Source organism: Pleurodeles waltl, chromosome 3_1, assembly GCF_031143425.1.
Source record: "Pleurodeles waltl isolate 20211129_DDA chromosome 3_1, aPleWal1.hap1.20221129, whole genome shotgun sequence".
Classification (NCBI taxonomy): domain Eukaryota; kingdom Metazoa; phylum Chordata; class Amphibia; order Caudata; family Salamandridae; genus Pleurodeles; species Pleurodeles waltl.
The window spans coordinates 1,176,591,547-1,176,606,578 of record NC_090440.1 but is presented as its reverse complement, the minus strand read 5'-3'; the positions used below and the strand labels follow the sequence as shown (position 1 = coordinate 1,176,606,578).

At 46.2% G+C, this 15,032-nt stretch overlaps 1 protein-coding gene across 7 annotated transcripts in view; it reads left to right on the top strand.

The window, feature by feature from the left end:
• TMEM45B (transmembrane protein 45B) overlaps positions 1 to 15,032 on the top strand; it is a 272,895-nt gene that overhangs the window by 128,413 nt on the left and 129,450 nt on the right. The window lies entirely within an intron of this gene.

Genomic DNA, 15,032 nt, shown 5'->3' with positions numbered 1-15,032 from the left:
GTGGTCGGTAGGTGGGTACATATATAACAATCAAACACATTTGCTAGTTCTTTGTACATTGATACCATTTGCACAAATGTATTGTCCTTCTAATCTTCTCCATCTTCTTTCCATTTTGTATATTTCACCCATTTTGTTTTTTATCCTCCACCCTCTCATGTTGTTTTGAGATATTGTTGTTCTCAGCACCGGTTGCTACTTCACCTTGGCCACTTTTGGGGATGTAGTGTTCTGGTCGAGCCATGGAATATGTATGTCTTTATATACTATCAGGATTGTTGTTAGTACTATAGCTGCTAACGGGGTGAGTAATGCTGTGACCACCACGGGCCACTTCTTCTGCTCCTTTTTCTTACGTTGTAATCTGAAATCCATGTCGCCTTATAGGGTGTGGTCGGATGTGGCTAGCACTTGAAACCAGTTCTATTGGTATGTAACCTTTGGTACCTCCTTATTCCTGTAGGAGTGCCACACGAGTAGTCTATTCTTTCTGTATATTTCCGGGGCGACGTTGAATGCTATTTGACACTTGTAGTTATGCATAGTATAAAGGGATGAATCCCAGTGTCCAGTTCTAAGGGAGTTGGGTGCGATAGTCCACTGACCCGAGGGATGGCCCTTTTGTCCTATTTTTGCTGTATTCCTAATTGGAAGAGGCACCTTCCAATGGGGCTACAAACCGCACTGATCCTAGTGACCAGCCGCTTCCGCAGGACTGGGATCTGTACCTCTTGGCGCAAATTTTTCTAGCGGACTTTTAGTATTCTGTTCATTTATATCCTGATGTCTTTAATACTTAAGTGGCCTTGCTTGACTCTCCGACTCCTGTGGAGAGTAGCACGAGCCGTTCTGAAAGAGTATCCTGGTGTCTTGAAGGACCCACTTGCACCCTCCGACTCCTGTGGGGTTGCAGCACGAGCAGTCCAAGAACAATGCTCTGGTGTACTGGGGAACCCGCTTACACTCTCCGACTACTGTGGGAGTGTAGCACAAGCAGTTCCGTCAGTGTTGGCTGGTGGCCCTTGTTGAACGAAGGTTGTACCGCTGTGGTGAAGGTGGCATTACTCTCATCAGCAACTTTGTTGGCGGCTGGTCGTCCTTTGGTCCAGCGGCCTTCTTGGTGTGTGAGGTATGAACCCAGGATGTGATGCCCTCACACTTGACTGCTGTGGCTGTTGTCAACAGGACTTGGTGTGGTCCCTTCCACCGTGGTTGAAGGCAGTGACGTCTGGTGTGGCCTTTACCCACACCCAGTCTCCACGATGCAGTCGTGTTCGGTGGTGTACCTTCTTGGTGTAATAGCTGTGGATCCAGGAGGTCAATACCTCCTACTTTTCAGGTGACCCAAGCCCAATCTCCCTGTTGGAGATCATGTCCAGGTAGTGTTGTCCAGCCAGGAAGGGCCTACAGCACCTAATACTGAAGGTAAGGCAAACTGCTGTCAAAATGTCTTATCAGATAACTTCTCAGCACCAGACATGTTCATAGGCCAGTCAAACAGTATCTCAGTCGGTGCTCACTTTGACAACTTTGTCAAGGGTGCCTTTCTTGACCAATGAAGCAAGCGGTAGTGCATCAATCTAGAACCGCTCAGCAGATGCACAAAATCTTATAAAGGGACATATCTGACTGGTTTATGGGGTAACTAGCACACTCTTAAACTGAAATCAACACTCTAAAAATAAATAACAATTACACTCAGTAACAGTGGAATATTCACACAAACTATTTCACCAAACAAATGGTGCTCCAAAGGTCAGGAGAAAACACATGTTACACTGGTATACAGCCAGTATATTTTTTTAACATAGAATTGTATCCTATTATTCTATTTCAACACCCTGAATATCTGCATCAATGCTGGAAGGGTTGGGACTTTGCAGGCATCACCGCCACCAGAAGTCACTTCCCCTTTTTCGTACAAGTGTGATGTTCTGAAATGCTGATATTCCTTTAAGATATTATATTTATTTATATTTGGCACCCTCATCATCAGAAGTATATTACTCGTAGCTGTATTGCAGTACTACATAGCACATCCTAAGGTAGTAATAACTCTATCCTAATATGGGTATTTTCAATACCCAAAACCAGTTTGGAGAATATTTAGTTGCAATCTACTAACACATGAAGGCAATCCATGTCACTGCGCACATTAAGATGTACCACGGAAGACTCCCATTAATTCTAAAAACATAAAACGTAACATAGACAGACGGATACAGAAACCACATCTTCTCGTCCATGTTCTGAAACCTAGGAAAAAACATGGATAGAAAAATACTCCTCCTGCCGCCAATTATATGCACATATATATACGTAGATACATATATTCTGCGTCCAGGGTGTATATAAAAAAATCCTATAAACTTTAAAATTAACTGTAACATTCAGCTGTACATTTATTTTACAATTCTACTTGGTTCGTCATGGTAACATATCGCAACAATCCGTGGCTTTGCCCTTGGAGTCATGCCCAGAGTCTGTGGTTTTCAGAAATGGGGAAGGTAATCTTAACTGCTACAATTTAATACAGGGACCTCGCAGATAAGTGCATAAAATAAAATACAATAAAATAAAACACATTTGTGACAAATGTGCTGCATTTTTACCCATTCATTGCCATTTTGACACCCTGGTTGCACTCACATGACTTCAGCATACTACATGTACTGCAGATGTTTAAACATCCACTTGTGTTATTTTCTTTTAGCCTCTTATTAAGTGAAATCGATCAGTCACTAACACGTCATGTGTAATCATTATTACTGCACTAATGTGTTTATTTTAAATATCAATACACCTTAGTAGAAGTTTGTTATCACATAACTAACTCACTCTACACCCCAACAAGAACCCACATTATTATTATATATCTATTATTTCCTTATATTATTTACAATTCAGCACATAGTAACTCTTCTGTTAATTTCTATATCTCTTCTGTCATTGACTAAATTATTAGTATGTACTCTATAGAGGTATGAAGAAATACACAACCAGGGGTATGGACTTACCGTAAACAAATGCCCAGCACAATTCTTCCAGAATGCTCTCTCATCAGATGCAAATATCTGCAGAAACTTGAAAGCAAAATTTGCTATTCCCTGCTTTCAAAATATCTTCACAAACAATGTAACTAGGAAAGAAACATTCTGCTAAACTACCATGATATTTTAGGTGTCATTTCTTTGAAGCATCATTTAGTAAAATGTGCGGATGCATGGTGGTATTTCCAAAATTTATATTCATAACGGAAAAACCAATGTAACCTTTTCATCAAAGTTACACATTGCCACAGTAGTTCCTGGCATGAACAAAACTACTTTGTGCCAAAACTACTTGGTGCCAATATTCTTCGTATGGAAGAGCAGAATGGTGTCACTACCACTGAAGCCAGTCAATAAACAGAGAGACAGAATTCAAATAACAAAAGGTCTGTGATAACCAGTTTATGGCAGGATTCTTAAAGAAAATCACAAAGTGCACCCATGGTATCTGTTCCTGCATTAGTACAGATTTACAGCTTTTATACATGAGCTAGCATTTAATGAGGCAGACCAGGAAATCGCACTCCTAGACAATATTTGTAAACACCATTTTAGCAGGAGGAAAATATGCATGTTTTTTTACAGGACAAGTAGACTGATGACACAAACTGTCCCATGGACAATTAGCCATTTTATAAAATTCCACACTCCTGACAACATATTGTTAACTGCTGCAAATGAATCCTCTGTTCCCTCAAGACTAAATTTGTTCACTGTAAGAATTTTGGCAACCTTTGCATGGGTCAAATATTTTTAAATGTAATCCCTACATAAGAAAGTTCTTATTTGTTGTACACCTGTGGTTCCTAACCTTTTTACTCCTGGGGACCACCAGTGAAACATTACTGGAAGCCAGGTACCCCCAAGCAATTTGCACAATTTAAATGTCAAACATGAAATAATTCTTTTATATTAAAAAAATATGCAAAAATCTAAACATTTTATTGGAAATGTTGGTGCTGCATCTCGGCGACTAACTTTTCAATTTTTAGTTTTATTTAGGAAAGGTGAATCCTTCGGGCAATTTTTTTAAATTATCTCCCGGGCTATTTCTGTTAATATTTTTAGGTACATAAGATCTAAGAAAGCTTTTATACATAAATATGTGGTGGGGAAAGGAAGTAAACCATAAGTGCCTCTCTTCTCTCCCTATCCTTTTTGTCACATGTAATTAATTTTCATTATAGCATCTCTCATACCAGTGTAGGTGTTGGAGCACTTTACAGGGGAGTACAAGGTATAGGATTGACATGGCATCCACAATGGTAGGCATTTTTCTAAGAGTGCTTGGTCTGGAGAAGCACAAACTCAGCATTCAGAACACTACACAGTTGTTAGCGTTGTCTTTAATAATAAGAATGTATTTCTACACAGGCAAACCCTTTTTCTTTTTTCTTTTGAGCAGCATAAGGAAAATGAAAGACTGGGAAAAAACAGCTTTCTAATTTGTGCTATGCAGTTGGCATGCAGCTCCTTAATTGCAGTTCATAGCTCACTGTGCTAGATTACTATTATGAACTGTACAGTAACTAAAGAATCTCTGTGACAAAAGCAGTAACCCACTGTGCCATCCACATAAAATACTGTTCTTTTCATGATACACATCCTTTGCAGCCTGCATATTAACCATCTGCACTACCTTTCAGTCAAAAATGCCAATGTCCAAAACTCTCATTCCTCCCGAGCAGGTGCATTAATCACTGGAGTTATCTTGACGCTTTTATTTTCGCTGTACAATGCTCTTTGCAGTGCTTTTAAAGCCATTAACTAGTAATAAAGTCTGAAATTTGTGTCTTATTACGTGTGATAGCTTAACAATTAAACTTAAATTTTCTACAGTGTGTAAGCATGTTACAGCCAGCCCTTGTCTACTTGCAAACCTTTCCCATACTCAGTCTAGCGCCAAATGATAGTGTAGTAATTGGAGTAGTGGTCACATATTTCAGGCCAGTGTATCGCCTTCTTACAATCCTTCCACAAATCTCATGGTACAATAATGCTAAACAATGTATCCAGATCCTTCCAAAGCAGCCCTTCCCATGGCTATTATTCTGTTTAACTCTGTACATTTTTATGTACGTTGAGAGACTGTGTCTTGTGATCTCCAGCTGTGTGTTTGTATTGCTGAGCACCTCCTTCCACATCTTGATGTTATGGATTGTGTGATGTGCATACATGGACATATCCCATAGTAAATTGTGTGATCCCTCTCGCCCCTTGCCAATACACCTTTCCATTTCATTTGATATCTGTTCGTACTTCTGTTCATCTTTTCTAATTGCGTCAGCCACTTCCTCTGCACCCTGGCTATGGAATAACTGTCTAATTCTTTCACAAGGTCTCTTACGTTTTGCTTTTATTTTTCACTTCCTCATCCATCAAACGCCATGCCAGGGTGCGGCTTTCACGTTCCGTCACTGCCTGCTGTTGTAGAGGCAGCTCAGAGTGTTTGGTCCCTGTTGTGGTGCCCTCAGGCTGTAGTGTATTTCCCAAATGTCTTCAAACAAAATCGATGTTTTGTTCCTGTGACTGTGCACTCGCCACAGGAAGAGAGCTTGACAAGCCCCTATTATCTCTAGTGTTTTTTTTTTTTCTTCGTCCTCCAATCTTCCCTGCCCTTGTCAGCCCCACCACCATGTGGAGGAAACCATTCTTCAGTTCAGTTTTTTTTAATTTTTTTGTTATCCTCCACATACAGGACAGCCCCACATTCAAGGGACATCCTATATGCTACTAGTATGTAGGCGACATTGTAAAGCACCACACATGTCCGCAAAGCCACAGAAACACTACTGTCAGTTTCCTTGCAAAGTCAAAGTCTAAGTACAGTAGTGCCTATAGGTCTTCTTTTGCCTCTATTTGGTACGCTGGACTGTCCTTGGGGCTATGTTGATGTGTCTCTAGTTTGCCTTTACTAAGAGGGTTCCTCGTGACTGTCTTACCCTGGCCGTTTGTTACATAACACGAAGACAATTACAATCGCTCCAGAAAACAGTAGGATGTGGGTGTATTTTTTTTACACCGCTCATACCCCATGACACAGAAGGGATAACAATGGGTACATTCATGCACGCAGCCTCTCTCTGCCAGCCGCAATTATTTGTTAGTAAAAGCAGGAAGCAAATGGTCTGCATTCATGCCACAATTTCAACCAGCCATGTCAACCTTAGCTCACACAAAGTTTGAAATCAGACAGTACCCAAGGTGCTAGTGACGGCGTCCACACTGGCGTCCTTTGGGGCGAATCAAGAGATGACAGAATAGTCAGAAGGGAAAGAATAAAAAAAATCCTTTCCTGCCCTGGGGCAGGGTGCGGCTGTATGATATTGGAAACTGGACCAGATCCTTGGCCAGTGACACACAGATAATGCAATAGCGGTGAACAAGTCAGGCAACCACATGTGACGGCAGAACCATAGACAAGGGTCACAGTACAACTAGCCCTGTGGGGTTATCCTACTCCCACCCCTTGTATCAAATATGTAGTGAGTGCAGGGCGGTGTTTGTACTGTGTGATGTTTGCAGATTAAATCAGTCAATTGTCATAAAAATCTGTATTATGTCGCCCAGGAGTCCACCCACCTAGTCATAAATTTTCTAAAAATTCTTATCCTAAAACGCAAATGCATGCAGTCAAAATAAATCACAGTACACTACCTTGTGGTGAACCCTTCCTTCATGAATCAAAAACCACTTTCGCACACACACGTATTTATAGCTCAAAAACCACTTTCACACACACACACGTAATCAAACCAGCATCTATAGTTTACACCATTTCACATGAGTAGCCTATAGTTCAATATGCCATAAGCATTGTTCAAAGAGCTGCAATATCACAGGAAACAGATAACATAACAATTGTTTAACACAACAAACAGAGCCTGCCTGCTCCACTGGAATGAACAACTATCATCCAGTTACTGGAATGAACCACTATCACTCCTATACACACAAGGATGCTGACAACACCTGCCAGTTCCTCTTAAATGGACACATAGACCCTGGAGCGGACCACTACCATTCCATTCCATTCCACATCTGGGCAACGCCCTTTTAACCTGGGGTTGGCTTGGCGCCTACAACACCCTCTCTGGCCAGAGTTATCCGCCCCAGCCCCTCCGACTGGGGACTGCAAACAGCGACTCGTGCTGTGTTCTGAAGCAACACCGCTAGTTGCCTCTATTCCTCGGACTTCGTTTTTAACAGTAACAAGCTACATGAAATACAGGAAGCTATTCTAAGTATACAGCTGCAGCGCAGGGAGGAAGGAAATGGTGTAATACAATGGAAGGACCAAATTAACACAGAATGCTAGCAGAATGCTAGCAGCCGGCGGACGGCTATAGTTAACTATCTGAATGTTTTCACGAGGTGCATTATCGGAGCCAGCAACAGAGGACAACAGAGGAAGAAATGCCCTTGGCATGCCACCGGAGACAGAGAAAAAAATGTCATTATAAAGAGCAGGCTCAGGGGTACGACAAATAGAAATATTAACCATAAATGCATAATCACTCTATGCAGGAAACATATTAACGAAACACCCCAGTTACCTCCCTCTTTCGCAATATTTACACCGAAAATACAGTAGAGCAAACAGCGAGAGCAGGACCACGAAGCAGCAATAGATACTCACGACAGCTCCAGCCTCTGTCGCAGGAGGGGCCCTGTCCAATGGGTCAGCTGTCGCCCCAACCGAAACAGGAGCTGGGCTGAAGGAAGCTATTCGCTGAACGAGACCGCAATTCTTCCACCAAATGTAGAAGGCTAATTATTCAGCACCCATTCAGGATACAAACGACCGTTAGCCAGCTCTTCTAGATAAACATAATGAATTTATTAGGGATAGAATAGAAAGACATGTACATGGAGGATGCTCTGTACTAGTGTACACGAACAGCCTAATACAAGGAAGTAATACACAATCTTTTATAGTATTAAACCACAAACATAATTCAACGTCTTATTGGTTCTTTGGCTTTGACGTATGATTGACGTATGACTACTTCTCCATTATGGCTGAGGTAGTTTTTCCTATCATACCATATATAGTAACAAAAAGCATAGAAAAGGATTTTACACAAGGTGGCCTTCGTGCCTAATATCACATGGTCCATCTTGTGACAGAACTTGAGAACATCACGTACCCAGACTGGTGCTTTCCAGAAGGGAGATTGCTTCAGCTAGCATGCAATGACGATGATATTTCATGATGGCTGTTCAGAGAGCAAGCCTTGCAACATAATGCGTTCCTAGCAGTGGCGAATTACATTTGTAGGCCTCTTTACTTAATGATAGGCCTGTGCATAGATTGTCATTGTGTATCACAGGGGCCACTAGGCATAGCATACCTAAGAACTGTAAAATGTGATTCCACAACTCATTATTTCACTACAAGGATTGCGTTTAGACCATCACATGTTTGGCTTCTCTTAACTTTCTCTCTTTGGTCATTTTTCCTGTTTTCAGTTCTCACGCTTGGGTATTGGGGTTGTCACATTTGAGTTATTTGTACCTTTTCAAGATTGGACTTACCTTTGATTTAGAGGACCTGCCGTTTTACACGCAGGAGGAATTAGAGGGGTTCTGTAGAGAGAGAGGGCTGCCTGTAGAAGGGGACCTCATGAGATCTCTGAATTTCTTTGAAAGGTTTGTGACATATACCCAGGGAGGGAGTGTGCTTAGGGGGTACCCAGAGGATCCTGAGTGTAGCAAGGGTTCCCAATGGAAGGGCTCCCAGACCTCATCCCTAGAGAGTGGTAGAGAGACTGATCAGGAGGGTGAGAATGACCGGGTGGGGACGCCAGTTGACAGGGAAGGCTCCAGTGATAGGGAGCCCCTTGCTGGGTCCAGTGTAAGAAGCAGGGCTACCTCTCATTCCTTGATGCCGGATGAGCTAAAAGATAGGCGGTAAGAGAGGGACCTGAAGTTACAGTTAGCGCGCCTAGCTGTTGAGGAGAGAAGGTTCTGAGGTAGAGAAGGTCTTAGTACAGGAGAGGATGGCAGAGGCAGAGAGGGCCTTTGCCAGAGAAAGGCTTGCTCTAGAGCGCAGTCTGAAGGTTCTGGACTCACCAGCGCTGCAGGTGGAGCCAAGTGGTGGCAGCAATGTAGAGTGCTGTAGCAAAGATGTTCCTCACATACCCATAGATCTGGTACCTAGGTTCCAAGAAGGGGCTGACATACGTCAGTGGTTAAAGGAATATGAGAGGGCTCTGGTAGAGCACAGGATCCGTGAGAAGGATTGGGGAACTGGCCTAGGGAGCTTTATTCCTGAGGAGGGGAGGGATGCCCTACTGACTCTAGAAGAGGGTGACCAGGAGGGGTACTCCGCTGTAAAGAATGCACTGATTATGAAGTATGTTTTTTTCCCCTGAGGAATACAGAAAAAGGTTTAGGGGTGGTAAGAAACTGTCCCACCAGTCTTGGGAGAAATTTGTGGAGGATTGCTGCATTACACTAGATGGATGGGTGAGGGGTAGCACAGTAAACAATTTTGAAGGGCTGTTTAATCTGATTGTCAGAGAGCAGCTGCTTTGTTGTTTTTCAGAGTTACGCCAACACTTGTCAGTGTGTGAGCTCTCTGACCCCAGGGAGTTTGCAAAGGAGGAAGACATCTGGTTGGGTACCAGAGGGTCTGGTGTGGCATTAGGGGGTGTTCCTAATGAGGGTGGTCTAGGTGTTTCCCAAGCAGGTGTGGTGGGAAAGGCTTGTGTCCCAGGTAGGTCCCAGTGTATTGGGGCGGGTAAGGCACCCCATGTCCAGTCTCAGAGGAGAGGGAATGGGGTTGGGCTGAGGCCCAGGGTACCCGAGCTCCAGTCCCAGGTCCTGGAGGGTTCCATGAGTGAACGCCAGGAGGTGAGCCTAGCCTGTGCCGTAGGGCCAGCTGTTCAGAAGGATCCCATTTTGTCATTAGGACTTGGGCGGGTGGCTGGTGATAGCGTTCCGCCGGTCCTGGTGTCTGGTAGTCTCGCTCTACAGCGGAGGAGGCGGAAATCCAGGCATAGGGTTGAGAGGGGGCTGCGGGCCCAAGTGGAGAACCTGGAGGGTCAGGGGTCAGCTCCGAGAGCAGAGCCCCCCAGGAATGACCTTGGTGAGACCATTTCTGGGCTGGGGGGAATCCAGACTCTGTCAGATGGGCAGAGGTCGGGAGACCTGCGCCAGCCAGACTCTTGTGTGGCCCTTGGGGAAGGTGTTTCCCTGGTGGGGGGTAGGTGTGCCCCCCCCCCCAGGAAGTCCTGGTGCGCCAGGCAATGATTCAACCGCAGGGTGGTGACTCTGGGTTGGATGATCAGATTCAGGGGGTAAACTCTGACCTGATGGGGAGTAGTTGTGCTCCCAAGGAAGTCCTGGTGCAGTGGTTCAACCGCAGGTTAGTGACTCTGGGTTGGATTGCCAGGTTCAGGGGGTAAGCTCTGATCTGGTAGGGGGTAGGTGTGCTCCCAAGGAAGTCCTGGTTCGCTGGGTAATGGTCCAGTCTAAGGGTGTTGTCCCTGAACTAGATAGACAGGTTCAGGGGGTAAACTCTGACCTGGTTGGGGGGGTGGTTAGTGTGCTCACCCCCGTGTGAAACTTCTGGTGGCTTTTCCCGAGGTGGGGAGACGCAGGACTCTGGAAGTGGGGTTCAGGGAGGGGGAAGCCTACCCCGGACCCCGGTGCAACCCAAGGTCGTCCCTAAGTTGAGTGGTCAGTCGCCAGGTGGTGATCCTGGGCTGGCAAGAGAGTTGTGCAGGGCTGCTGTACCCAGCACCCTGGCAAGTGTGGATTCTGGTGATACCCCTCCTAGGAGAGGAGGGCGGGATCCTAGACGGAGGGGTAGAGGGAGGAGAGCCTCGCCTCTAGCCCCTGTAGAACCTATGGGTGCGGACCCTAGGTTGGTGGATCAGTGGCAGGGTAGAGCCCCTGAACTGATTGGAAGTGGAGTGGAGACAGGTTGCTTTGCACCTGGGGCCACCGCCCCCCACTCGTTATGGTTTCAGAGACCAGAGGCTCCTAGATGGCCTGGGGCCTGGTTCTGGCCATTGGCAGCTAGAGAATCCTCGTGGGTTGGTCTAGGCTGCCTGGGAATCATTGACAGAGAGATCCAAGTGGAGTCAGGAAGGCGTAGAACTGGAACATGCCCCTGCTGTTGTGGGCCTGGGTCCTTGTTCTATCGCCCCAATCAGGGAAGTACATCAAGGTATTGATTGTTCTCCCCTGGCTTTTGGCTGGTAGGGGGTTGTGTTGGACTTTTTCCCTTATGTTGGGTCATCCCCAGTCTTTTTGCCTCCTTCCTCCTGGTTTTTCTGACCTCTCGCTGTTGGCTCTAGGACTCTGAGCACTTTATGACTGCTGACCAGTGCTAGAGTGCAGGTGCTCTCCCATCTCTAAAGTTGTTATGATTGGCTTATACCTAATTGGCCTATTTAATTTACCTATAAGTCCCTTGTACAGTGGTATCTCTATACCCAGGGCCTGTAATTTAAATACTACTAGTAGGCCTGCAGCGCTGCTTGCGCCACCCACTGAAGTAGACTTTCAAAACCTGTCTCAGGCCTGCTAGCGCAGGGCCTGTGTGCACAGTTTTCCACCACAGGGACCTGGCATCTAAACTCACTTGCCAGGCTCAGAACTCCCCTTTTACTACATGTAAGTCACCCCTAAGGTACGCCCTAGCTAGCCCTATGGGCAGGGTGCCATGTATGTAGAAAGGCAGGACATGTGCCATATTGCATGGCCTGTCCTAGTAGTGACAAACAGCCTAACTTGGTGTCTCACTGCTGTGAGTGCTGCCTTCTCATAGGATTGCATTAGAAATGCCCTGCCTTATGTGTAAGGGGTATTGTCTGATTTATGAGGGGTAGCGTAGGCATGTTTGGTATGGTTGTGATGGGTAATAAATGCTGCTTACTGGTGTGGGGGTATTTTTTATTACTATCACAGAAATGCCACTTCTAGAAAGTGCACATTTACCTGTGCTTATGACTCTGGTGTTTTGCAGCTTGACTCCATACCACGTCTGGGCAGAGTGACAGTTGGGGCTTTGTGCATACTTTTCAGACAGCCTGTACACAGGGAGGGTGGAGGTGTCACAGAGGTGCATCTGCATACTGAATAGTCTTCCTGGGCTGAGAGAAGGGAGAGGCGGGGCACACCTACATTTGTAAAGGCTGTGCCCTGGCCTCACACAATAGGGTCGTTAACCCCCCACTGATGTTTGGAGCCTGTGCTGAAAGGAGAGAGGGGACACTCCCAGAACCAGTTGTAACTGGCTGGAACCTCCTCTCCCTACCATTGTAAAACACTGTAAGAACTGACTATAAGTACAGGGGAATTTTCCCCACAATTTTAACATTCTTGGAACTTGAAACTGGACACAGAACGCTGATGAATGGACTCACCAGGAAACCACCTTGGACTGCTGCTGTTGTGCTGACCTGTGACCTGCCTGGTCACTAGGAGGAACTGCCACCATCTGCACCCCTTGTGCTGGCCTGTAGCTGGGCCCACCAGCCCTGTACCTTTTTCTTTCTTTTTGTTCCCAGGGGCAGGGTGCTGTGGCCCCTGACCCCTGCCACGATCTCTACAGCTGGGTCTGCAGCACTTGGGAACTGCGCTCTTTCTTGACCTACTGCAGAAAGATCACCGCCGCAGCCCGGGCTTTAACTTTGCCCTAGCACTCTGAAAAGCGCTCCCCTGCTGCCAAGTTCACCGCCGCAGCTGGGTTTTTGAATTATTTCAGAGCGCGAGGATCGCGCTCATCTCAGTGCCCCTGGGGCACACCTACAAAGCTGAGGAATCCGGAGCAAGCGTGCTCCTAGCGGTGCCCCCGGGTTAGGGACCGCTCGTTAGAGCTCCCCCGGGGCACCGGAAGGCCCTGTCTTGGGCCGGAGTGAGATCGGAGCAGGAGGGAGAGGAGGACGCCTCTCCCTCGCCTGCTCAAGCCCTGGAGGGCTTTCTTGGAGCGTGCGGGCGGGGAGGCAGCCTCATCGGAGGCTCGCCCGTGCCACGGGATCTCTTTAGCGCCCCCCTCGTGGGACAGTGGCACTGTTTGGGGGTCTCCCCCCTAGTAAGGGTCGGTGGAGGCCCGGGAAGTCCCCAGGAGTTCGCGGTCCCTGGAGGGGCCCGCTTTCAATTCGGAGGGGGTGTGTAGCGCCCCCTCCTCCCGTAAAGATTTCCCTGACTTGGGACCCCCTCGAGAGGGCCGGTGGAGGCCTAGGGGGGCCCCCAGTTATCACGGTCCCCGGAGGGGCCTGTCCATGGTACAGAGGAGGTGCGTGCCGCCCTCCTCTCCTCCAGGGATGCCAGAGGCCCCCGTTTTGCGCAGAGGAGCGCTGGGGGGCCCATTGTTCGCCTTTTAGGCACTGGAGGTGCCTTCATCAAGCCAGGTACTGTTAAAGGAACAATATATAGAACACAAGTTCTTACTAGAGACTTCTCCTGATTTATATATTGCCTACCTGTCTTTGATGGTGTTACATATGTGTATGCAAATGTTCCTTTTATGGACATGCTGGCTAATATGTTTTCCTAACTTGCCATATGTTGTCTAATGTTCCTACTATGAGCGTTTTATGATATTCTTATGACAAGTGTTCTAATGTGGTAACGTGTTTCCTGACTACTGATTATGTTGCAGAATACTGAGTAACCTGTGTGTTGTGTGACTACTGCTAATTTGCAGAGTAATTAATGTGTAACGTTCTGACAACTGCTAAGGTAGCAGGATAGTACTTATATGTGATGTTTGGTCTGATAATTGCGTTGTGTACAATACAGTATATTTTCATATAATCTGGTGTTGTGCTTCCTTTGTGGTGGGGATATTGCGTCACATGTGTTGTGTGTGTTGTGCAAACGATTTACACATTGCCTCCGGGTTAAGCCTGACTGCTCGTGCCAAGCTACCAAGGGGGTGAGCAGGGGTTATCTTGGATGTGTAACTCCCTTGCCCTGACTAGAGTGGGTAAGTTCTGCCTGGCTGAGGTGCATACCCTAGCCAACCAGAAACCCCATTTCTAACATGCACTCTATGCCACTACAGTCAACTATTCAACACTAATCTACACCGCTGCATTTTACAATGCTGAATTTTATGCTGCTGCACTATACGCCACTGCACTATACTCAGCAACTCTTTAAACCAGCCCACTCTACTCTGTGCAACTCTACTATATGCCACTCCAATAAACTACACTCTATTCCACTCCACTTTACAACATTCTGCTCTACTCTTTGCCATTCCACTCTACGTTACACCACACCACTCTCCTTTAAGCCACTAAGTTTTAGCCATGCCACACTTGTGTACATGGCTAAAACACAGGCAAAGCCAATAGCTCTTGTATAGGCGAAACCTATTGGCTTTGCCAATGCTTATTTTCATATGTAATCCCTGGAAACGCCCAGATGCTAACCTGGGCTGGACAGAAATCTCCATCCCGAAGAACTGGTACACCAAGGGCGTACACCGTAACCAAGGAAAGACTCGTGAACCATGAACAACACTTTTGAATTTGGAATTCAACCAGCTTTGTTGCTCTGCATAACTGAACGCATCGCCACCCAGATTAAAGGTGTTCTGCCCTCCCTAAACGAGAGGTGTGTATTGAAACTGAGAAGGCTGCTTCACCGTGTCTGAGAAACCGAAACGCGCTTCTGGGAGATTCGTCAGTCGTTCACAGTCGTTTTTCTACACTCAAGAACTTTCACGAGACACGACGATTACAAATGGAAAGGCATTACCTGGATGCGTTACTGGATCATGACCCTGGGAAACATGAAAGCAACAAGTGCTACTTTTGACCTGTGTATGGGGGGGGGGGGGGTAGAAATACTGCCCTCATTCACTCACCACAGAGAGAGACCCTCTGCAGCAAAGAATGAGCTGTTTAAGGGCTAAGGGTGGGCCGAAGTTTAACCTTGGCACTTTGTGCCCTATACCTCGCACCCTTTCAAAAATCTAACGCTGCTCCTCTTCTGACATCAAAGTGCTGATACCAC